Consider the following 24,052-nt stretch of genomic DNA (forward strand, 5'->3'; position numbering starts at 1 on the left):
TATGTGCTAAACTCGAAACTTACATGCCTACAACATTTGATCTTCATGAGTTAATTTCTAGCAACTGTTAAAGAAGCAGCTAATGCTGGGGATACAACATTACTGAAACAGGATCATAGGAAAATACACACCAGTGTGCTGCCCTCTTATGCCCAGGGCGAGACTCATTTTTCATGGTAAGCTTTGATAGTTAGCAGTGTATGGAATTAAAATCATTCTAGAAAAGCCATAAAGGAACGTTATTAGCTGTATATACGTCAGCTTATCCATTGACCTAATAACTGTCTTAGATATAGTCGAACTGCATTCTAACAGAGGTTTCTGTGTTGGAATGTTGGTTTTCATTCAAACCCGGTAAGGAAGTGGTGCAAACTTAAAGACACAGGGTCACAGAGTTGGCCATTAAGTTGGGGAAATGCCATTGGAAGGTCTTTAACCACTTGTTTCAGAGTTGCTGTTAGTTCCGTTTACTGCAGAAGAGAATAGCTCGGTAAGTTATTGTTACTGTGAATCAGAGCATCTGTCATACTGAGATGTTGGTCAGGTACAGGAATACAGAAAAAAATACAAGGATGAGGAGAATAATTAGTGCTCCCTTGGGAGACAAAGGCAGAAGTTAAGCTTATCTCAGCAAAGTAACAAGAAGTAACATTGTTTTTTGTTTGTTTGTTTGTTTGGTTGGTTGGTTGGTTTTTGTTTTGTTTTGTTTGTCTTCTAGGAATGAATATCAAGGACCAGAATTACTGGAGTAGATGAAGAGATACTTATTTTAACAAATATGAAAATTGGTTGGCACAGTGGGACAGACCTATAATCTCAGCACTCACGAGGTGGAGACTGAAGGGTCAAATTGTTAAGTTACCTTCAGTGGCATAGTGAGTCAGAGGCTAGTGTGGGTACCTGAGAGGTTATTACATGAAACAAAATTCAGCCGAAGTTCATGAAAAAAAAAAAATAGTAACATTGTTATATTTGCAATGGTTATCTATGCCAGGTAATTCAGGTCTAACTTATTTCTCACTCTAATTCTATAGCTACACTTGTGTCTAAGCACTTCCCATTTTACAGATCTGAAGACTCCAAATCATACTACTGTGAAGAGGTTTTACTCAGGGACACAGAACCAATTGCTGAGGTGATTTCAAAATTGATGTACGCAGCTTCTGTGTTCTCTAGTGTTTCTTGTTGAATATTGATAAGGATCAGAAAGGAGAGTAGGAAGAGGTTGGGTATGTAGATCAGTTGCAATGGCATGCCAGTGCAAATCCATAAAAATATTATGTTTTCATCTCTTCAGGCAAAAAGCAGTTCACTGCTCTAAATCAGGGGGCGGGCAAAGCTAACTGGAAGAGGTGGAAGAAGCCACAGTGTTCAAAAGGACCCTGAGCAGTTCAGAACAGCAAAGCTTGCGTTCACACTTTAGCAGGCAAGCAGGCTTCAGAGCAGCAGTGGATAGCTGACTGCTGACACAAATCCGCAGTTAGAAAACACAGCATAAGTTCCCTTCACAAGGCAGCGAGAACATCAGGTGGCTCAAACACATGGAGCCCTGGATGGAAAATGTTGATTCTTCGAACTCCCACTTTAAATTGCTTGCATAATCTTGAAAAAAATCACTTCACGGTTTTGCAGCAGAGACACTTCAATTTGTGAGTACAGGTAGGAAGAATGTGAGCTCATTGTCTTCCTTTAGAGCTTATCTATAGAATTCTGTTTTTAAAAAGGTGTGTGCACTCGACGCTGCCACACAAGACTCCACTCGGGAGTGCTGAAAGGTTAGCAACTTTGGGATTGTATGTAGAAGTTTGGAACCTTTTTAAGACTTCTGGAAACCTGTCTGACAATTTAACCTTCTTACTTGCACCTATGTCTGTGGCACTTAACACTCTCCTTATAAGGCACATGCTGATTGTGAGATCGGTTGCTGTGAACCCATTCAAAGTCTATGGTGAGCACCAAAAAACAAAGACTGCCATTTGTGGACACTGGGGTTTATCAAGCTAAAATGTATTTGTGCTTACTCAAGGGAAGAATAATCCAGGGCAGTAAATAGGGAACCACAAACAAATCATGACTCTATTGTGGAGCAGGAAATGGATATTTGGTTTCTTGAAGTTGGAAAGACTCTGAGGATGAGGAAGAAACTGGGTTCTTGAGAAGATCAAGTTTGGGCACATGAGTGGGTAATTTAAGGGGAGGGAGATTGTTCTTTGTGTGCTGTCTTGCTCAGATTTACTAACTGTGAGAGTTAAAAGAAAAAACCAAAAACCCTCATCCCCTTTTTACCACAAGTTCCAGAATGCTTAGCTCCAAAAGATCACACAAGTCAAATTTTCGATACAAAAATACCTTCCGTAACTATCTGGCTCTGTCCTTCCTTGAGTTCTGTGTAAAGGAATGAAATATAGGGAGTGTTTGCTAGTGAATTTAAATGCCTTTGCATGCTAAAGCACATAAATAAGAGAGAGCCCAGCCTGAGCATCCGTGGACTGATGGGCTCCACCGCAATCACTCCTCTCACCTCTAGCCACTTCATCTATGTCTTGCCCTGTGGGTTTCAGTAACATCACTGATTATTCATTCACAGACCCGCTCATCCCATCACCACTATACACCAGGCACAATTGCTCATTGTTCTCCCCTGATTAGGACGCTGTGGTTTATAAATGGATGATGCAAAAGAAAAATAGACCAAGGCCATTACTTGTAGGTGGATTCTCCTGTGCTACACTCTGGGGTAATCAATCTTCTGTGGACTATTTCCAGCCCACTTGCTGTTGGAAATTTTTGAAGTGACATTCTCTCCTGGCAATGGTAGCAAACCCCATGAATGTCCAATTTTAAAGGCACCTTAAATATTACTTTTTTCATGACAGTAAAAGTATCTAATTTACCATAATGCTATCTTTTATGTGAAATATCCTAATGCGGAATTCAAGACTCTAAATGACAGACTAAAAGGCCTAAATAGAGAAGTGTGCGTATTAATATATCAAGACTGTCACTACTAAAGCAGTGATGATGGCCCTTGTCCATTACCCAATGATGGACAAAAGCTTAGACAATAGAATTACTATACATTCAATTATACATCTGTGAATCAGTTCTCAGAATTAAAACTCTCTTTAATCATTGCCATAATAAGCACCCCCTCATAATAGACAAAGAAAAGTAAAAAAAAAAAAAAATCCAACAACAACAAACCAAGTTCCAATATGTGCTAATTGACACCATTATGCGGTAGATGATACAAGCGTGCTTCTTTTCTCATAGTTTCTTTTTTTTTTTTTTCCTTTTTTTTTTTATTTTATTTTTTTTATCAGTTACATTTTATTAACTCTGTATCCCAGCCATGTCCCGATCCCTCATTCCTTCTCATAGTTTCTAAATTGGTCCTTCAGAATGTTCACAACCTTCCCCAAGTTGAGGACCTTACTTTGTGGGTCCTTCACGGTATTGATATCCAGATAGCCAACAGCATACTGCGCTGCACAATAGAGGTGCACATATATATAATACTTTTTAAATTTTTTTCTTCACCATTTATTCATTATATATCCCGATTGAAGCCCTCAACCTCAACTCTCCCAGGCCTACCCTCCCTCCCTTTTCCCCTCATCTGCTTCCCCTAGTCCACTGAAAAGGAGTTCTCCACTATTGCCATCTGCCCATAGCTTGTTAAGTCTCATCAGGATTGCCTGGATCCTCTTCCTCCATGGCCTGGCAAGGCTGCATCATCAAGAGTGAGTGATAAAAGAGCAGGTAACTGAGTTCATGATAAAGGCAGCCCATGCTGCCCTCACTTGGATACCCACATGGAGACTGAGCTGCCGATCGGACGGACACATCTGATACTTTGAATGATTAGCATACTTACATGTCTCTGGAAAATTAAGAATTCAGGAATGAATTAAATAAAATCTGTAAAGTAATGAGAGTGAAAAAAAGAAAAAGTTTTATTCTTTTTTTTTTTTTTTTTTTTTTAGATTTCTAATGCCTACTTATTTCGGTTGCATGAAACTGTCAACCCAAGCTATAAAAAAAATCCTGCCACATCACAGATGTAATTTTTCTTGGTATATACAAATAAATATATTTCTCATTTTTCAATTCAGTGATAGAAAAAGTAAATGGATATAATGCAGACCCAGAAAGACAAAAACCTGCACCTTTTGTTAATTTTTTTTTTTTTTTAATGCTAGCTTCTAAGCTTTAGACAGTAGCATATTACCTGGATAACCACTGGAAAGTCAAAAGGGCTATGCCAAGGGGAGGCAGACAGGAATATTAGCGAGGTAAATATTATAACACCATAGCCATGAAGGGTGAAATGGAAGGGGGGGGAATTTACCTGCACAGGGGGGAGGATAGAAACTACAGAAGCAGAATGAGGATGTTTGAAAACCAACAGGTAATATGTGTGCTTGTGTATGTATGTTTGTGTGTATTGTATGAGTGTGTGTCTGTGTCTGTATGTATGTGTTTGTATATCTACGTGTGAGTGTTGATCTGTGTCTATGTGTATGTCTGTGTGTGTCTATGTGTATATGTATCTGTGTTTATGTCTGTTTATATATGTGTGTCTGTCTATATGTGTGTATGTATATGTGTATGTCTTTGTGTGTGTAGAATGTAAAGCCTTCCACTGATCTGAGTGTGAATGTTGACAGTGTGTATGTCAAAACCAGCAACCACTGCTTAATCATCCTGGATTTTCACAGCTTCAGACATTAGAGCTGGTGCAGTTCACCTGATCCCAAGGTTTCTGCATAGGAGTTTGTGTCTGCCCTGTCTTCATTGCCTTGCTGCTCTCTCGGGTTTTCAGAAGCCAGCTATGCGGGGATGGTAGGTTGTGTTCGAACATCCTAGTAAACATGATTTCCTGAGGTGAGGAAACACATGGAAAAAATGTAAGTAATAATTATATGGAAAACTGGAACTGACGGAAATAGGACTAAAAATACTAATGATTTTTCAAGTAATTTTTATAGATTATTCTCAATTCTGTAGGTTAAGTTTAAAAGAGAAATTCTGAGACAGGAGAAATCGCTCAGCATTTAAGAGCGTTCACGGCTATTTGCAGAGGATATGGGGTCAGCTCTCCTAGATCATGTATTACTGCTTAATATCTTTTGTAATTCCTCTTCCAGAGAGTTAGACTCCCTCTTTTAGCATACACACACCAGCATTCATGCAGTGCACACACATGCATGCAATCAAAGTACTTGTACACATAAAATAAAACAGATGCCTTTTAAAAACAAACACACAAAAAGCAGAGGTTACAGTGACCAGATCAGGCTCACTGCACAATTTCATTAAAACAATAATTGTCTTGGTTTTTATTTAAAAGAAAAGTGTAAAATGGCACAAGAAGTGTCTATGAAGAAAGGAATCTTTCTTTCCATACTTGAAGGGAAAGAAAACTAGGCCAGAAGATAACCTATGTTTCAGATAACTTTCTTATATGCTAATATCTGGTATTTATCATAATGACTTCAAGCCTGGCAAAGTCCTAAGGATCATGAGAAGATTAAATTCCACTCATTACCCTGTTGCTAACTAGGCAGGAAAATGTCCTGATGTGAGTAACACTGATTTCTAATAACTTGCTCTGTGACCTTGTAAAATTCACTTAACTACTCTGAACTTCAGTTTTAACATTTATCAAAAAAAAAAAAAGACTGAAGGAGATAATCTGCAATCTTTTGAATAACTGAAAGTCAATATTTTTTTAGAAAGTGTTCAACAAAATATCATCTGATCATAATGTCCATCCAGCCAGAAAATTAAATTACTTAAATACTTCTCAGGAGTGGTGGAGATCCCTGAAGTCTTCTCAGATAATCTTGATGAATGGAGAACTGTGGGTGTCCTTAAACACTACCAAGATCATGAAAACACCAAGGATTAAGTCAGACCAGGCAGAAAGTTCAGAGCTTTCCTTCAGACTGTGTTTCACTGGGCAACCTACTTCAATTTCAGGTCTCCCCATTCATTCAAAAAGCCCACTTTGGCATAAGGAAATGACTCAGAGGATGAGGGCATTTCCAGCACCGGATCACCTTGCTTGATCATACAATTCAGATAGTACAAGAAGAGACCACACTCTGGAAAGCTACCTTCTGACCTCTACACATGCACAGGCATCTGTTTGTTTGTTTTATTTTTCTTTAAATAGGATATGATGCAGCTCAGAAAGACCACAAACTCCTCGTGTAGCAGAGGGTGGCCTTGATATGACCCTCAAGCCAAACTGTGTCATTGCCTAATATTATAGACAATATTTTAAAAAGCTATATTATGCACCCACAGTGTCCTGATTGATTGATTGATTTTTTTTTCATTTAAAAATAATTTAATTGAAATTATATTTGTGGTATTAAGCAAGTCATTAAGATTTTAAACATTTATATTTTTTTCATTAGAGTTTATTCAGGAACATTGAACAATGCTCGGACCCCGGGGAAAGCCAGCCCACAGCTTAAATAGCCTCTGGGTAGCCAACCCAGGCGTGCCACGGGGGCAATGCAGATAGGTCCACATACATGGAAGCAAGCCAGATCCTCGGCCTTAGCCAAATGTGGAGTTGTTCGTGACAGAGAGCACTCACCATCGGGAAGGTGGAAGGCGGAAACCAGCTCCATCTTTAAGGCATAGCATTCCGCAGCTCTCTACAGTTCCCCCTTTTTGTTTTAGACGCATCAGGCAAGAGTAGAGGTCTGATCTCTGATATTAGAAATAAATTGGGACTTTGTACAGATGTTCATTTAGGTGTCATCCACCCAAAGAGCATCAGACCCGTCCGATACCTTTTTCTCAGAGGCGGGACCTGGGGCATCAACCTGCATGCAATCAGACATGCTCTTCTCTGGGTCCAAAGCGGCTGACCCTGAGTGCAGTGCTTAGCCTCGCATCCTGAGCGTATCATTTTAGCTTTTTATGGTATCCAACCATGCTTGGGGAGAATGTCCTGCTTCAATGGCTGTAAAGGCCTGAATGATCATGGCTGCATCACACTGTTGTGAGACTCTAATCTTGCATATATACCACAGGCAAACCAAGGAGACCAACACCAGAAGGCCTGCTAACACTCCCATGCCCGCCCATTCCTTCAGATGATTCATGGCTGCAGCAATCCATGATGATAATCCTGTGGCTAGTCCTGTGTCAACTCCGGTAGAATTTACTGTGACAATGGCCACTCTCAGCTGCTCCATCGTAGTATCGATTTCTCCAATCCAATTACCTAAAATATAGCTCGACAATTGTTTAGACAGATTTGCAGCACAGGAAAAATTCTCATGTTGTATGCTAGTGACACAAAGTCCAGCATACTTTCATTGACAGCCAGGTTGAGCGATTTGCCATAGGGTATCAATTTGCTCCTGCACGAGGTCAATCCTCTGATTGAACACCATCAAGCTTCCTTTTAGTTGAGCATTAATTCCTTTATGTACAACTAAGGCATGAGCTACATTGGCTAAATGATTATTCAGGGTCTGAGCAGTCTGCCCAGTATGACTCATGGCTAATGCCCTGGTGGTAGCTCCAACAGCCGTCAATGAGATGGCAGTAACAATGGTGGCTGTAGTTCCAAGATCCCTTTTCTGTCTGAAGAGAGTCATAGCGTGAGGGGCATCAATGGGCATAGGCACCCAGTGAGGCATGCGAGTAACCAGGGCATACCTAACTTTACTAGCATTCCAGCATTGGGCAAAAAAGCAAGTATCATTACCACAATTACTTGGCTCTATCTGGCTAATAATGAATAAAAATGGGGGGTACAGACAAACAGGTGTGGGCTTATAGGAAATATTATGAGAAGCCTTAACCCCTCGTTGGAACATCCTGCGTCAGTTCTACAACTAGCAGTGGTGGTGTCCGAGGTCTGAGTAGGTTCAGGAGACCATTGCCCCCAGGGGCGAGACGTGCTCTATGCCAATTGACTAACTCCATGTTTTCCTCCAATTTTGAAAGTCATTTAAGGTTCTTAAATTATTTTTTCCCTTTTTTCTTAAATTTTTCATCAATTACACTTTATTCATTCTGCATCCCCCCATAAGCCCCTCCCTCCTCTCCTCCCAATTCCACCCTCCCTCCTCCCTCTGCTTGCATGCCACTCCCCAAGTCCACTAATAGGGGAGGTTCTCCTCTCCTTTCTGATCTTAGTCTGTCAGTTCACATCAAAGGTGGCTGTATTGTCCTCTACTGTGGCCTGGTAAGGCTGCCCCCCCCCCCCAGAGGGAGGTGATCAAAGAGCAGACCAATCAGATTATGTCAGAGGCAGTCCCTCTTCACATTACTATGTAACCCAATTGGACTCTGAACTGCCCTGGGCTACATCTGTGCAGGGGTTCTAGGTTATCTCCATGAATAGTCCTTGGTTGGAGTATGAGTCTCTTGGAAGTTCCCTGTGTTCAAATTTTCTTGTTCTGTTGCTCTCCTTGTGGAGACCCTGTCCTCTCCAGCTCTTACTATTTCCCAGTTCTTACCTAAAATTCCGTTCACCTGCCCAACAGTTGCCCATCCGGCTCAGCAACTGCTTTGATAGTCTGAAGGGCAGAGGCTTTCAGAGGCCCTCTGTGGTAGGTTCCTAGGTTGTTTCCTGTTTTCTTCTTCTTCTGATGTCCATCCTCTTTGCCTTTCTGGATGGGGATTGGACATTTTAGTTAGGGTCCTCTCTCTTGCTTAATTTCTTTAGATGCACAGGTTTTAGTGGGTTTGTCCTATGTTGTATGTCTATATGAGTGAGTATATACCATGTGTGTCTTTTTGCTTCTGGGACAACTCACTCAGGATGATCCTTTCCAGATCCCACCATTTACCTGCAAATTTCATGATTTCCTTATTTTTCATTGCTGAGTAATATTCCATTGTGTAGATGTACCACAATTTCTGCATCCATTCTTCAGTTGAGGGGCATCTGGGTTGTTTCCAGCTTCTGGCTATTACAAATAAAGCTGCAACAAACATGGTTGAGCAAATGTCCTTTTTGTGTACTTGAGCCTCTTTTGGATATATGCCCAGTAGTGGTATGGCTGGATCTTGAGGAAGCGCTATTCCTAGTTGTCTGAGAAAGCGCCAGATTGATTTCCAGAGTGGTTGTACAAGTTAACATTCCCACCAGCAGTGGAGAAGGGTTCCCCTTTCTCCACAACCTCTCCAGCATGTGTTGTCACTTGAGTTTTTGATCTTGGCCATTCTCATGGGTGTAAGGTGAAATCTCAGGGTTGTTTTGATTTGCATTTCCCTAATGGCTAGTGAGGTTGAGCATTTCTTTAAGTGCTTCTCTGCCATTCGGTATTCCTCTACAGAGAAGTCTCTGTTTAGCTCTGTTCCCCATTTTTTAAGTGGATTACTTGGTTTGCTGCTTTTCAGCTTCTTTAGTTCTTTATATATACTGGATATGAGTCCTCTGTCAGATAAAGGGTTGGTGAAGATTCTTTCCCAATCTGTAGGTGGTCGCTTTGTTTTGATGACGGTGTCCTTTGCTTTACAGAAGCTTTTCAGTTTCATGAGGTCCCATTTATTGGTTGTTGCTCTTAGAGCCTGTGCTGTTGGTGTTCTGTTCAGGAAGTTTTCCCCTGTACCAATGAGTTCTAGGGTATTTCCCACTTTTTTTTCAAGCCGATTTAATGTGTCTGGTTTTATGTTGAGGTCTTTGATCCACTTGGACTTCAGTTTTGTGCAGGGTGCCCTTTTGTCTTTTGTATACAGGAGGGCTACTGATTTTTTTGAGTTAATTTTGTATCCTGCCACTTTGCTGAAGGTGTTTATCAGCTGTAGGAGTTCCCTGGTAGAGTTTTTGCCCTCCCCTCGATTGATTGATTTTTGGTCTTTGTTAGGTTTTGTTTTGAAGAACAAGCAATTGGAATTTTTTTTTTTTCTGCACTAGAGTATATGGGAAACATGTTAAAGGAGGAAGGATTTACCTTATGTAGCATTTAGGGATAGACATAGTCCCCGTAGAAGAAAAGGCATCTTGACCAGCGCAAGTATTGATATGGTGTGAACACTTAGAAAACATAGAGCTTACACCTGAAGCAAAGGTGCCTATAATCCTCAGAGTCTGCCTCTATGGCTCATCTGCTAGGAAAGCTCCAAGTCTCTACAATATCTCCAAACAACTGCACCATTGATAATCAAGTTTGCAAACATGTGACCACTGCAGAGGACATTTCACACTCAAACAGAACTGCATCTTTTCTTCAAGCAGCAAATAACAGAGCATAGGATGAAAGCTAATAAATTTTGGAGTTATCCTACACAGGAGATCATGTTCACCTCAGAAGCCACAGTGTTGAAAAAAAAAATGCCCTGCACCAAATGTGAGGTACTTCCCCTTGAAATGTTGGTAAGGGTATGCAGTAGGACCCCATCAAGTACAGGCTACTGACATTGCTCTTGGAACTTGCCACCAGAACCTGATGTCAAGATCCTATTGCTGAAGACTCAAGTGAGTACTGATCAGGAAGCTTCCTCACTGCTGGCTTTCATAGACCTAGAAAGCAGGATCTGGGGGTAAACAGCCATCCACAGTCTTTTCCAGTTTTGAAGTCTATGGACTATAATATTAACTAAAGTAGAAAGATATACTCATTTACATAGTCGTGGTATTGATGTTCTGAGGTAACCAACTCCTTTGCATTGTATTTAAGGTAGGTCCACATAGAAGAAACACATGATTGCTAATGTGAACTTGACCAATCGCTAAACCTATGGTTAAGGATCTCAAAATCCACAAGTGTAAGCTTACTAGTATTATACTGCAAAAAGGGCATAGTACCAAACTGCCCTCATTTTGTGCCTTTATACCCATTGATTAGAGATGATTCCATATCTCAACAGAGCAGTTTTTCTTTGTAATGGATGATGGCTAATACAGAAACTCATTACTGGTCAAAGTGTAAAGAGTAAATACCAGTGGAATGCTCAGCATATATCTAACATCTGTATTCCCAGATTACTTGGTTCTGTTGCTCTCCTTGTGGAGCTCCTGTCTCCTCCATGTCTTTCTATCTTCCCCTTTTTTCATAAAATTCCCTACACCGTGCTCAAAGTTTGTCTATGAGTCTCAGCATCTGCTTTGATACCATTCTGGGTAGAGTCTTTCAGAGGCCCCCTGTGGAAGGCTCCTGTCCTGTTCCCTGTCTTCTCATACTTACTGTGCCCATCCCATTTGCCTTTTTGAATATGGATTAAGCATCTTACACAGGGTCCTCTTTCTTGCTTAGCTTCTTTAGGTGTACAGATTTTAGTATGTTTGTCCTATATTACATATCTAATATCCACTTATAAGTAAGTATGTATCATATGTGTCTTTCTGCTTCTGGGATACCTCACTCAAGATGATCTTTTCTAGTTCCCACAATTTGCCTGCAAATTTCATGATTTCCTTGTTTTTAATTGCTGAGTAGTATTCCACTATGTAAAAGTACCACAATTTCTGCATCTATTCCTCAGTTGAGAGACATCTGTGTTGCTTCCAGATTCTGGTAATTATGAATAAAGCTGCTATGATCATGGTTGAGGAAATGTCTTTGTATACTTGAGGATATTTTGGATATATGCCTTGGAGTGATATAGCTGGATCTTGAGGTGGATCCCAATTGAGAAAGCACCAGATTGATTTCCAAAGTGGTTGTACAAGTTTACATTCCCACCAACAATAGAATAGGGTTCCCCATCCTCTCCAGCATGGGTTGTCACTTGAGTTTTTGATGTTAGCCATTCTAATGGGTATAAGGTGAAATCTCATGGTTGTTTTGATTTGCATCTCCGTGATGACTAAGGACACTGAACATTTCTTTTAAGTGTTTCTCTGTCATTTTATATTCCTCTATTGAGAATTCTCTGTTTAGCTCTATACCCCATTTTTTAATTGGACTACTTGGATTGTTGCTGATTAACTTCTTGAGTTCTTTATATGTTTTGGATATTAGCCCTCTGTCAGATATAAGGTTGGCGAAAATCCTTTCCCAGTCTGTAGGCTGTCGTTTTGTTCTGATGACAGTGTCCTTTGCCTTACAGAAGCTTTTCAGTTTCACGAGGTCCCATTTATTGATTTTAACTACAGCTTTATGCTAAACATTAAAATTTTCCATTCAGAAAACAATATAGAAATATACTCAAACACACTACACATGTAAAAAAAAAGAGGACTGTTATCAATTTTAATATAAAATTTCTTCATAATTATTTGAAGTATTGACAGCAAGTATATGAAGATATACTTTTATACATCTTAATTTTTGCACTTTATTTGCATTGATAAATTTAACATTTGTATATAAGTATGAGATACAGCATGCTACGTCAGGAAGAGGTCTCTCATCGTAATTAGTATATATTATTCATATCATTTATATACTTTTATGATAATTATAACAATTTAGTTTCATTTTTGGATATATAATACATCATTGTTAACTGTATTCACCATGTCATAAAAGACCAGAACTTATTCATTCTACATAAGTATAATATTGTACATGTTAACTAACCTCTTTCTGTTAGCCTCTTATCCTGAAACATAAAATTGCATCTTATGAGTGTACTTGAATGAACAATACTTCTAAAATTTATTTAAATGGTTTTGAAGTGGTAGTTATTTTTTATAATCACCATTCCTACTTAATATTCATAGATTAAAACATATCCTGATAATTTTACCACAAGGTGGGGAATGAATTTGTATAAACAGAGGCTAGCCTCCCCTCCCTAGACATCTGGAAAGCAGTAGAAAAATAAATGTATATTCTTAATCTTAGACTTCAAAGTGACCTCTGACTGAGTCTTGGTTCTTGGATTATTGACTGCACAATACTGGAGAATTAAGTTTTTAGCATCTAGTCCTTTATCTATAATATAATTTGATAAATTTCTAAGCAGTAAATAATAAAAGAATATGTAAACAAGCCATCTCAATATAGCCAAAGTATGATGAAAGTATTATCTTCTTAACAAAAAAGCAGCCAGACTCTCCCCACTAGCATCTATTTATTGAATACTTTAGCGAGCATGGGAACATTAAGCAAAAGCAGTATTTTTGGAATCCAGGAAGGTGCACAAAGTGTTAAAGTGTTTTCCCATATGCAGGAGACTTTGATGGCATCTGATACTCAGAAGCAAGAGCTATACCTTTGGCAATATCCTACAGAGAAAACAAGATGATGTGGACAGTCAGCTCAGGAGCATTCCAAAAATGCATTGGAAGAATTAAGGTGTTCCGTTGATTATATACTGCCAGCAAAAGTATCTGAAAGATTTTGCTCTTCCTGGAACCCCTTATAAGTATTTGCGTAATAGTTTTAAATTGTCAAAAATATAGAACAGATTTGGTAGAAGTGTTTCTATGATAAGAAAAATACATACTTCATGCTCCATAGAATCTATCTGAAAAGAGTGGGGTCAGAAGAATGCTGTGGAATCATTCGACAAAAACATGTTTTTTATCTGATATTCAATTGTACCCTTGAGGGTGGCAATATAAAATAAAAACAAAAAAAGTCTGTGATTATTGAGAATTCCTTAATATGTTAAGTTGGCTGTTCCAATGCAATGTGTTTTATTTGTTCATGCCGATAGTTAATGCTCACACTTGTAGATATAAAATGGAAGGACATTAGACACATACATACATATAGAGTTATGTATGTGGGATCTTTTCATTGATTCATAAACAGATGTAGACAGAGAAATATGGCTTGGAGCCTACATTAGGAATCTAAATTTAAAGTTGTTGATTTTTCCTGATATGATTAGGTTTTATACTAAAGCCATCATGGATAATCTATCTGCTAACTTGAAATTTTTATCTAATCCAATTCATATATGCATTTGCCTGTCTATATTTATATGTAGATCTTGCATAGGAACTTTTATTTTCTGCTTTTCATAGCAGCTTGAAAATTGCACAACCTATGTTAGTATTTCAGTTTAAACAAGTAGGACTGAGAATTGAGGAATAATCAGTAATGGTTATCTGCCTTTTCCTATTTAAGAACAATAATGGCACTCACTCATCCTGAACAAGGCTGTTAATTAATCATTGTAGCTATGCAGGTTGAAGTCCCAATGTTATCACCACTGAAGCATAGCAGTAATATAAACTCTGCTTAAGTGCTTTTGTTCTGTGAAATAAATCTTTGCATTACAACCATTGCTAATCATTTATTAAAAGTATAACACTTTGTTATTATCATATTTGATTGTGTTGTTTTTAAGTCATTTATTTGGTTTATCTATTTGCAAGCTCAAATTTAATTTGCTGAGGATTTTAAGCAGACAGTGGGTTTAGAGGGAGGAAACTGGGGCATTCACTATGTTAATACTCCCTCAAAAATAAAAGTACAGACAAAACATATGCCACGGGGGAGAAAAACTTATCTGAATGACAATCTAATTGATTACTCAACAGGTATTTGAGCTAAAATTAAAGTGTTGGTGTAACTGGATTTTACTATGGAACACAACTAATATGATCCTAATAACACTGATTAACCAGATGACTTCAAACAGCTAGAACTTTCTATTGATTTGAAGAGCGTGTTCTCTAATTTGGAAGTTTAGGTAATAGCCTAATTTGCTTAAATGTTAGTTAGTATCTGCAAATAATTCAAGGGAAATCACTACTTTATAGTCTCAGGAGACTTAGATTCCCCAAGGAAACAACTCTTTTAACCAGATACAGGTTGTTGTTCTTAATTCATACAACCTAAGCACAGAGGTCTTGATTCTTCTTGTTGTGTGGAAGGTGTTGTTACTTCCTGAATACTTAAAAAGCAGGGAGCATGTCAAATACCCCTGAACAGAGCATGTCAGACCCTGAACAGATGGTGACCCACATAGTTTTCTCTGTGCATACATTGATTTTGTACCTAAATTTGCAATGGTGCAGTTTATGAGGAAACAGCATATCACTAATTGTTAAATGATAGACTCATGAGTCGTACAGAAAGATGAGAATCCATTTATTTCCTAAACAACAACAAAAATGCACCTAGGGTTTCTGCTGTAAAATTATTTAATTATTCTGTATATATTAATTAATACAGGAAATTATCCCAGCAATGGTTACTCATAAACTAGCTGTTTTCCAAATAAAGGACACAGAAACTTTTTAGATTTTTATAATAAGCCTTAAAGCACTAGAGCTGGGCAGAAATCAGCCTCTAAGCTATCTAGTTTTCTTCCGACCTCAAATCCCAAATATTTGCAGATGTTCCATTTGGGCTGCTTCTGTTCTAGTGGGCCAGTCCTCCAAGCCTGTTGCTCTGGGCTGCACGCTCCCGGTAGCCACCCTATTGCAACCTCCTGTATCCTTCTGTTTCCATCCTACTCCTTCTTCACTTCATGGTCCACCTGTGACCCAAGGAATCTTAGTTCTACCTACCTTTCTTCTGCCCAGTCCAGGCTGTCAGCAACTCTATGAACCAATCAGGAATAATTGAGGAACATTCTTTACATTACCTGGATACAGGAGATGGTTCAACATACGTAACAATGCCCATGGCAGGGTGGTAACCAAATCGAAGGGTACTGAAAATCAGCACCCGAAAACATAGCACACAAGACCTTCCTTCCAACATGATGCAGTACATTATATCAAAACAGGTTAAGTTTGTTTTTTTGTTTTGTTTTGTTTTGTTTTGTTTGGGGGGGTTATGTATGTGTGTTTGTTTTTGTTTTTGTTTGTTTGTTTGTTTTGTAATTCTATTACTTCAGATGGATCTGGACCACCAGAAAATAATACTGTCATTCATGATACAAGATTTTTTTTTTTTTTGACAAAGTTTCTCTGTGTAGGACTAGCTGTCCCAGAGTTCTCTCTGTAGAGGAGAATAGGCCTTGAACTCAAAGATCTGCCTGCATCTGCCTGCCAAGTACTGAGATTAGTGGCTGTACTGGAAGGTTTTTTGTTATTGCTGTTGTTTTTTGTGTTGTTTTTAAAGAAGGGTTAAATTGATGCTTATTCACTGTCATGATTTGAAATTGGACAACATCACTAATCAAACGTTTACTCAATCATCAATTATATCATTTAATAACTGAAATCCTGTGAGCAGTTAGGGTAAAGACGCAAGTGAATAATTAAGAAATTAATATATAACAATTTTACTGGAAACCAAGCCAATACATTGGTATATTGCTGAAAATACAATTAGATAACACACAAAAATAATTTGTGAAGGGAATTTGTCACTAAGAAATTGTGTATTCCCCTCATTATTAATACCCCTGTATTATGTGATTGCTATGTGACATATAGTATAGATAAAAAATTATTAGTACAATATAGATATAAAGTCATTTCCTGCCTTTTCAAGTTTCATATTTGTCCTTCTAGGTTTTTGTTACTGTGATAAAATCATGGGCAAAAGCAACTTGAATGGGAAAGCATTTATTTAACATACTGGTTAAAATCTAAATCAAGAAAAACCAAGGCAGGAACAGAAGGCTGGAACCTTGAGGCAGTATGGAACCAGAGATCATGGAGGAATCTCTATCTGGCCTGCTTCCTCTGGCTTTTTCAGCTACTTCTTGAATACAGCCTGGGCCTCCCTGACTAAGAATGGTACTTGTTCCTCGAGGTTAACCCCTCCTACATCAGTTAGCATCCCACAAGAATAGAGGCAATTTCTAATGAGGTTTCCTCTTTTCAGGTGTGTCGAGTTGACAAATAGATCTAACTATTACAGTATACTACAAAGAAGTATATTACAGAGTCTATTACAGTATATTACAGAGAAGATACCATGAGCTGACAAAGAAAAGAATTTTTTGATTAAGTTATACTAGCAAACATTTATGAGACTAGTAAGAAAAGACAGTGAAAATATCAAGGGTCATATAATTTTTGTATTGTTACTTAAAAAAATATTAGTGTGATGTGTCTCAAGGTAACTTTGAATTTAAATAAATGTCCTTGCTCAATACCCAGAGATATGCCCTGTGTAAGAGAACATTCCTTAATATTCTAACAAAATAATGATTTCACAAATATCCTATCACCATCTATCATCATCATTTTCCATTTAGCACTTTTCGTATTAACAGATTTGAACTATCTCAAAGGTCTCTGACCTGAAAGAGAATGTAATACATATATATATAAACAGACTCACACAAGTATATTATATGTGTATATATATATATGGACATATACACATGGATATATACATATGCACATATATATATATATATACATGTATGTGTATATATATGCATGTATATATAAATGCTATGGCTAGTGATAGTTTGGTAAACTTTCCTAGTTAAAAAGAATACTACCAAATTTTTTATTGACTTTTATATAAATTTTATAAATTTGCTTTTCATTATAAAGATTCTTCATTAAATATTCTGGGACTAGGTTTCCTGTTGAGAATTTGATATTTTTCTATCCCTTTCATATTTCACTCCAGGGCTCTTAGAAATTTTTAACAATTACAATGGGTATTTAACAATCAAATGCCATGAAGCGCTCACTCGATTTCTTAATGGTATTTGACTTCTAGAACATGTTCCAAACTACTAAAAGAAACTGGAGCTGCCTGCTTTGGAGTCTGTGTTCCTAATTTATTAACAAAGTCTCACACTTGGCTCAAGCAGTCCAGATTGTACTTTGTATGAGGGGTTACACATCAGATTGCCACAAAGACTCATCCAAAATAACCTACCATCATAGCAGTAAATTACCAAAAGGAAAACTTCAGAGACACATTGTTTGAATCTCAAAAACAGGAGATGAAAACTGAGACAGTTGTGTTTTGCAGAGTAGTCCAGTCACAGCACCCTGAATCTGGGAAATGAAGGCAATTCAGTACTTTTCCTATGGCAGACTGGAACTCAACTGCAAATAATTTTAATTCATTCCCTTAAGTAAATTTCTTCATAGAGGAATAGCTTAGGTCAAATTAATGTTATTTCCCTTAATGTTATTAGCTCTCTCTAAATTAATATTCCACCCTTTTAGAATGCCCTCCTCTCCTTTGACTCTCTTATATACCACTCACTTTCAATCTTCATGAACTCGCCAGTTGCAATGTTTCACTTCTAGTATTTGAAGCATTTGAATAGAACAAAAAGACAGTTCATGTCAGGATACATATGCCCAATTATTTAATGGACACCCAGTGTGAGAAAAAAAATAGGAAGAGGAAGAGGAGGAGAAAGGGGGAAGAGGGAAAGGAGGAAGGGAACCAGGAGAGAGAAGAGAGGAAGGAAGATGAGGAGAGAGAGGAGAAGTATAAAGAAACTTCTTTCATTCTTTTACTTCTGGTTTCTACTTTGTTAGATATATTTTTTTTTAACCCTCATTGTCTAGCTAGATTTAGAAGTTATTCACCCTGAATTTTATCACAGCCACATGCAGAATCATTCTCCCTACTCAGTCATAAGTTCTTTGATAATAGAGACTGCATTTTGTTTTATATCTTTATGCAGTTCTTGATTTATTCTTCAGCAGGGCATGGCATATTCTAACTGCTCAAGAATTCATTTGTTAAATAAATGAATGTGAAACCACAAAATATGAATAATGTTTCTGGCCAAGGGTCGAAGCAGGTATCTTTTTGTTGGTTTTAACTTAAAGGCCTAAAGAAATATATATCATATATATATTTACCTACATAGTTCTATATTGGGGGATGGGCACTGTGTCTTTTCTCACACATTTTAAAGATAAAGTATCTTTGCCTTTGTCTGTGGCTCAACCATCCAGCTCCCAGCTGACTAAACTTTGCTTCCGGTGATTAATGGCGAGGTGGTTAATGGTGAGAACTTAGGGCCTCCCAGACTGCCCTGCCACTCGGGAGGAACATCTGGTGGGGAAGATAGCTTATTTTGGATGTGGGTTCCTTAGATTTGGGCCAGAGGAGGGCAGGCTCGTGCTGATCACTCTGTTTCATACGATTTGTTCTGCTGCACTTCAATATTGTTTTGGAACACACATACGTGTATCTGTAGGTAGATAGCCTCATATATAGCAACACATACTAGACGCATTTTTACCTTTTTATGGTTTAATTTTAAGATTGATTTCACAATTACACAAGCATTCTAAAAATTAGAATTTTTTTATGATTTTTTTTTATCATTCTTGCATGTAGATAGACATACCCAGAAAAAGACGGCGAAGGAGAGAGAGCACAAGTAGCTCTTCTGTAATACTGCTTTTGAAAGAAATTCACAGAGAGAGTTGTGTACGCTGAATGTATGCTGAGCAGGTGAATATCAAAGGCAGACTTCCCTTGGCTGCCATTAACTACATGAAAGCTTCGAGGACTTATTCCTTTGCTCATTTTAGTGCTTTGTATAATGAGATCAGAAGACAGAAATTCTGGCAACTCTCAGGTTCATTTGTAGCTCTTAGACAAAGAGACACACTCTGCAGAGGAATGATGATTTTATTTGGAAACATAGAATATCCAGATGCCAGAAGTGATTGACTGCTCTCATCTCCCTATGCTTAGTTAGTAGTGTGCTTCTCCTTTTACCAGAGTTCCTGTTCTCTCTTTTTATTCTGTTTACTGTTTTCTGGCCACTGAGTTAGCCTACTCTTTTTTTCTCATGGAAGAAAACTGATGCCTATTTAAGTACATTAAAATATTACAGGGAAAATTAATCATGAGTATATCACCATACGCACATGTTCTATCTGTACAAGATATATATAGATCAGATCTAACAGTTGGAGAATTCGTGCCTGTCACGTCATGCACCTTAAACATTCTGAGTGTTTCCTGGGGATTGACTTGGTGCACACTTTCACCCAGCATATGCCTGCACCTTTGTCTTGCTGTTACAAATAAATAACACATGATCTGTAACCTGAAAAAGGAGAACTTTACTCAGGGTGTGTTCCTTAAACACCAGCAGTGTGATTTTCAGGTCAATTTTCAAACATATGGATAATAAGTACATTACCACAACCTATATCAATGACTGAGATAACCCATATCTGAGAAAGGCTTGAAATTAAGACCGTGGAACACAACAGAGGAAAGTGTACATTTGAGGCTTCAGGAGGTGTATACACAAAAAAGAGAAACTTTTGACAAGGAGCAATATAGCACATGAATTCTCTTTTCTTCATTAAAATTAAGGTCAAACAACATTACCAGCTTATTGGCTTTGGATTTTTAGCCTAGGTAAACACACTCTTAAATCTCTTATAAATGACAAAATCCAACATCCATTCATGTTCAAAGTATTGGAGAGATCAGGGATACAAGGCACATATCTAAACATAGTAAAGGCGATATACAGCAAGCCTATAGCCAACATCAAACTGAACTGAGAGAAACTTAAAGCAATCCCACTGAAATCAGGGACAAGACAAGGCTGCCCACTCTCTCCATATATCTTCAACATAGTGCTGGAAGTCCTTGCTAGAGCAATAAGACAGTTGAAGGGGATACAAATTGGAAAGGAAGAAGTCAAATTATCACTATTTGCAGATGATATGATAGTATACGTGAGTGACCCCAAAAACTCTACCAGGGAACTCCTACAGCTGATAAACACCTTCAGCAAAGTGGCAGGATTTACAAAATTAACTCAAAAAAATCAGTAGCCCTCCTGTATACAAAAGAAAAAAGGGCTGAGAAAGAAATTAGGGAAACAACACCCTTCACAATAGCCAAAAATGAAATAAGGTACCTCGGAGTAACCCTAACCAAGGAAGTCAAAGACTTGTATGAAAAAAATTTCAAATCTCTGAAGAAAGAATTAGAAGAAGATATGAGAAGATGGAAAGATCTCCCATGCTCATGGCTTGGAAAGATTAACATAGTAAAAATGGCCATCTTACCAAAAGCAATCTACAGATTCAATGCAATGCCCATCAAATTACCAACACAATTCTTTACAGACATGGAAAGAAAAATTCTCAACTTCATTTGGAATAACAAGAAACCCAGAATTGCTAAAACAATCCTCTACAATAAAAGATCTTCTGGAGGTATCTCCATCCCTGATCTTAAGCTGTACTATAGAGCAACAGTTTTAAAAACTGCATGGTACTGGCATAGAAAAAGAATGGTGGATCAAAGGAACCGAACAGAGGACCCAGAAATAAACCCACACACTTATGGACACCTGATCTTTGACAAAGACGCCAAAACCATTCAATAGAAAAGAGATAGCATCTTCAACAAATGGTGCTGGTCTAACTGGATGTCTACATGTAGAAAAATGAAAATAGATCCATACTTGTCACCCTGCACAAAACTGAAGTCCAAGTGGATCAAAGACCTCAACATAAAACCAGACACATTAAATCAGCTTGAAAAAAAAGTGGGAAATACCCTAGAACTCATTGGTACAGGGGAAAACTTCCTGAACAGAACACCAACAGCACAGGCTCTAAGAGCAACAATCAATAAATGGGACCTCATGAAACTGAAAAGCTTCTGTAAAGCAAAGGACACCGTCATCAAAACAAAGTGACCGCCTACAGATTGGGAAAGAATCTTCACCAACCCTTTATCTGACAGAGGACTCATATCCAGTATATATAAAGAACTAAAGAAGCTGAAAAGCAGCAAACCAAGTAATCCACTTAAAAAATGGGGAACAGAGCTAAACAGAGACTTCTCTGTAGAGGAATACCGAATGGCAGAGAAGCACTTAAAGAAATGCTCAACCTCACTAGCCATTAGGGAAATGCAAATCAAAACAACCCTGAGATTTCACCTTACACCCATGAGAATGGCCAAGATCAAAAACTCAAGTGACAACACATGCTGGAGATGTTGTGGAGAAAGGGGAACCCTTCTCCACTGCTGGTGGGAATGTTAACTTGTACAACCACTCTGGAAATCAATCTGGCGCTTTCTCAGACAACTAGGAATAGCGCTTCCTCAAGATCCAGCCATACCACTACTGGGCATATATCCAAAAGAGGCTCAAGTACACAAAAAGGACATTTGCTCAACCATGTTTGTAACAGTTTTATTTGTAATAGCCAGAAGCTGGAAACAACCCAGATGCCCCTCAACTGAAGAATGGATGCAGAAATTGTGGTACATCTACACAATGGAATATTACTCAGCAATGAAAAATAAGGAAATCATGAAATTTGCAGGTAAATGGTGGGATCTGGAAAGGATCATCCTGAGTGAGTTGTCCCAGAAGCAAAAAGACACACATGGTATATACTCACTCATATAGACATACAACATAGGACAAACCCACTAAAACCTGTGCATCTAAAGAAATTAAGCAAGAGAGAGGACCCTAACTAAAATGTCCAATCCCCATCCAGAAAGGCAAAGAGGATGGACATCAGAAGAAGAAGAAAACAGGAAACAACCTAGGAACCTACCACAGAGGGCCTCTGAAAGCCTCTGCCCTTCAGACTATCAAAGCAGATGCTGAGCCGGATGGGCAACTGTTGGGCAGAGTGATTGGAATTTTAGGTAAGAACTGGGAAACAGTAAGATCTGGAGAGGACAGGGTCTCCACAAGGAGAGCAACAGAACAAGAAAATTTGAACACAGGGAACTTCCAAGAGACTCATACTCCAACCAAGGACTATTCATGGAGATAACCCAGAACCCCTGCACAGATGTAGTCCAGGGCAGTTCAGAGTCCAATTGGGTTACATAGTAATGTGAAGAGGGACTGCCTCTGACATAATCTGATTGGCCTGCTCTTTGATCACCTCCCCCTGGGGGGGAGCAGCCTTATCAGGCCATAGTAGAGGACAATGCAGCCACTTTTGATGTGAACTGATAGACTAAGATCACAAAGGAGAGGAGAACCTCCCCTATCAGTGGACTTGGGGAGTGGCATGAAAGCAGAGGGAGGAGGGAGGGTGGGATTGGGAGGGGAGGAGGGAGGGGCTTATGGGGGGATGCAGAATGAATAAAGTGTAATTGATGAAAAATTTAAAAAAAAAAGGGAAAAAAATAATTTAAGAACCTTAAATGACTTTCAAAAGTGGAGGAAAACATGGAGTTAGTCAATTTGCATGGAGCACGTCTCACCCCTGGGGGCAATGTTCTCCTGAACCTACTGAGACCTCCTAGGACACCACCACTGCTAGTTCTAGAACTGATGCAGGATGTTCCAACGAGGGGGTTAAGGCTTCTCATAATATTTCCTATAAGCCCACACCTGTTTGTTTATATCCCCTATTTTTATTCATTATTAGCCAGATAGAGCCAAGTAATTGTGGTAATGTTACTTGCTTTTTTGCCCAATGCTGGAATGCTAGTAAATTTAGGTATGCCCTGGTTACTCGCATGCCTTGCTGGGTGCCTGTGCCTGTTGATGCCCCTCACGCTATGACTCTCTTCAGACAGAAAAGGGATCTTGGAACTACAGCCACCATTTTTACTGCCATCTCATTTGCGGCTGTTGGATCTACCACCGTGGCATTAGCCATGAGTCATACTGGGCAGACTGCTCAGACCCTGAATAATCTTTTAGCCAATGTAGCTCATGCCTTAGTTGTACAAAAAAGAATTAATGCTCAACTAAAAGGAAGCTTGATGGTGTTCAATCAGAGGATTGACCTCGTGCAGGAGCAAATTGATACCCTATGGCAAATCGCTCAACTTGGCTGTCAATGAAAATATGCTGGACTTTGAGTCACTAGCATATAACATGAGAATTTTTCCTGTGCTGCAAATCTGTCTAAACAAGTGTGGAGCTATATTTTAGGTAATTGGATTGGAGAAATCGATACTACGATGGAGCAGCTGTGAGTGGCCATTGTCACAGTAAATTCTACCAGAGTGGACGCAGGACTAGCTAGCCACAGGATTATCATCATGGATTGCTGCAGCCATGAATCATCTGAAGGAATGGGCAGGCATGGGAGCATTAGCAGGCCTTCTGGTGTTGGTCTCCTTGGTTTGCCTGTGGTATATATGCAAGATTAGAGTCTCACAACAGCGTAATGCAGCCATGACCATTCAGGCCTTTACAGCCATTGAAGCAGGACAGTCTCCCCAAGCATGGTTGGATACCATAAAAAGCTAAAATGTTATGCTCAGGATACGACAGCCGCTTTAGACCCAGAGAAGAGCATGTCTAA

Source organism: Meriones unguiculatus, chromosome 10 (genome assembly GCF_030254825.1).
Source record: "Meriones unguiculatus strain TT.TT164.6M chromosome 10, Bangor_MerUng_6.1, whole genome shotgun sequence".
NCBI classification, from domain to species: domain Eukaryota; kingdom Metazoa; phylum Chordata; class Mammalia; order Rodentia; family Muridae; genus Meriones; species Meriones unguiculatus.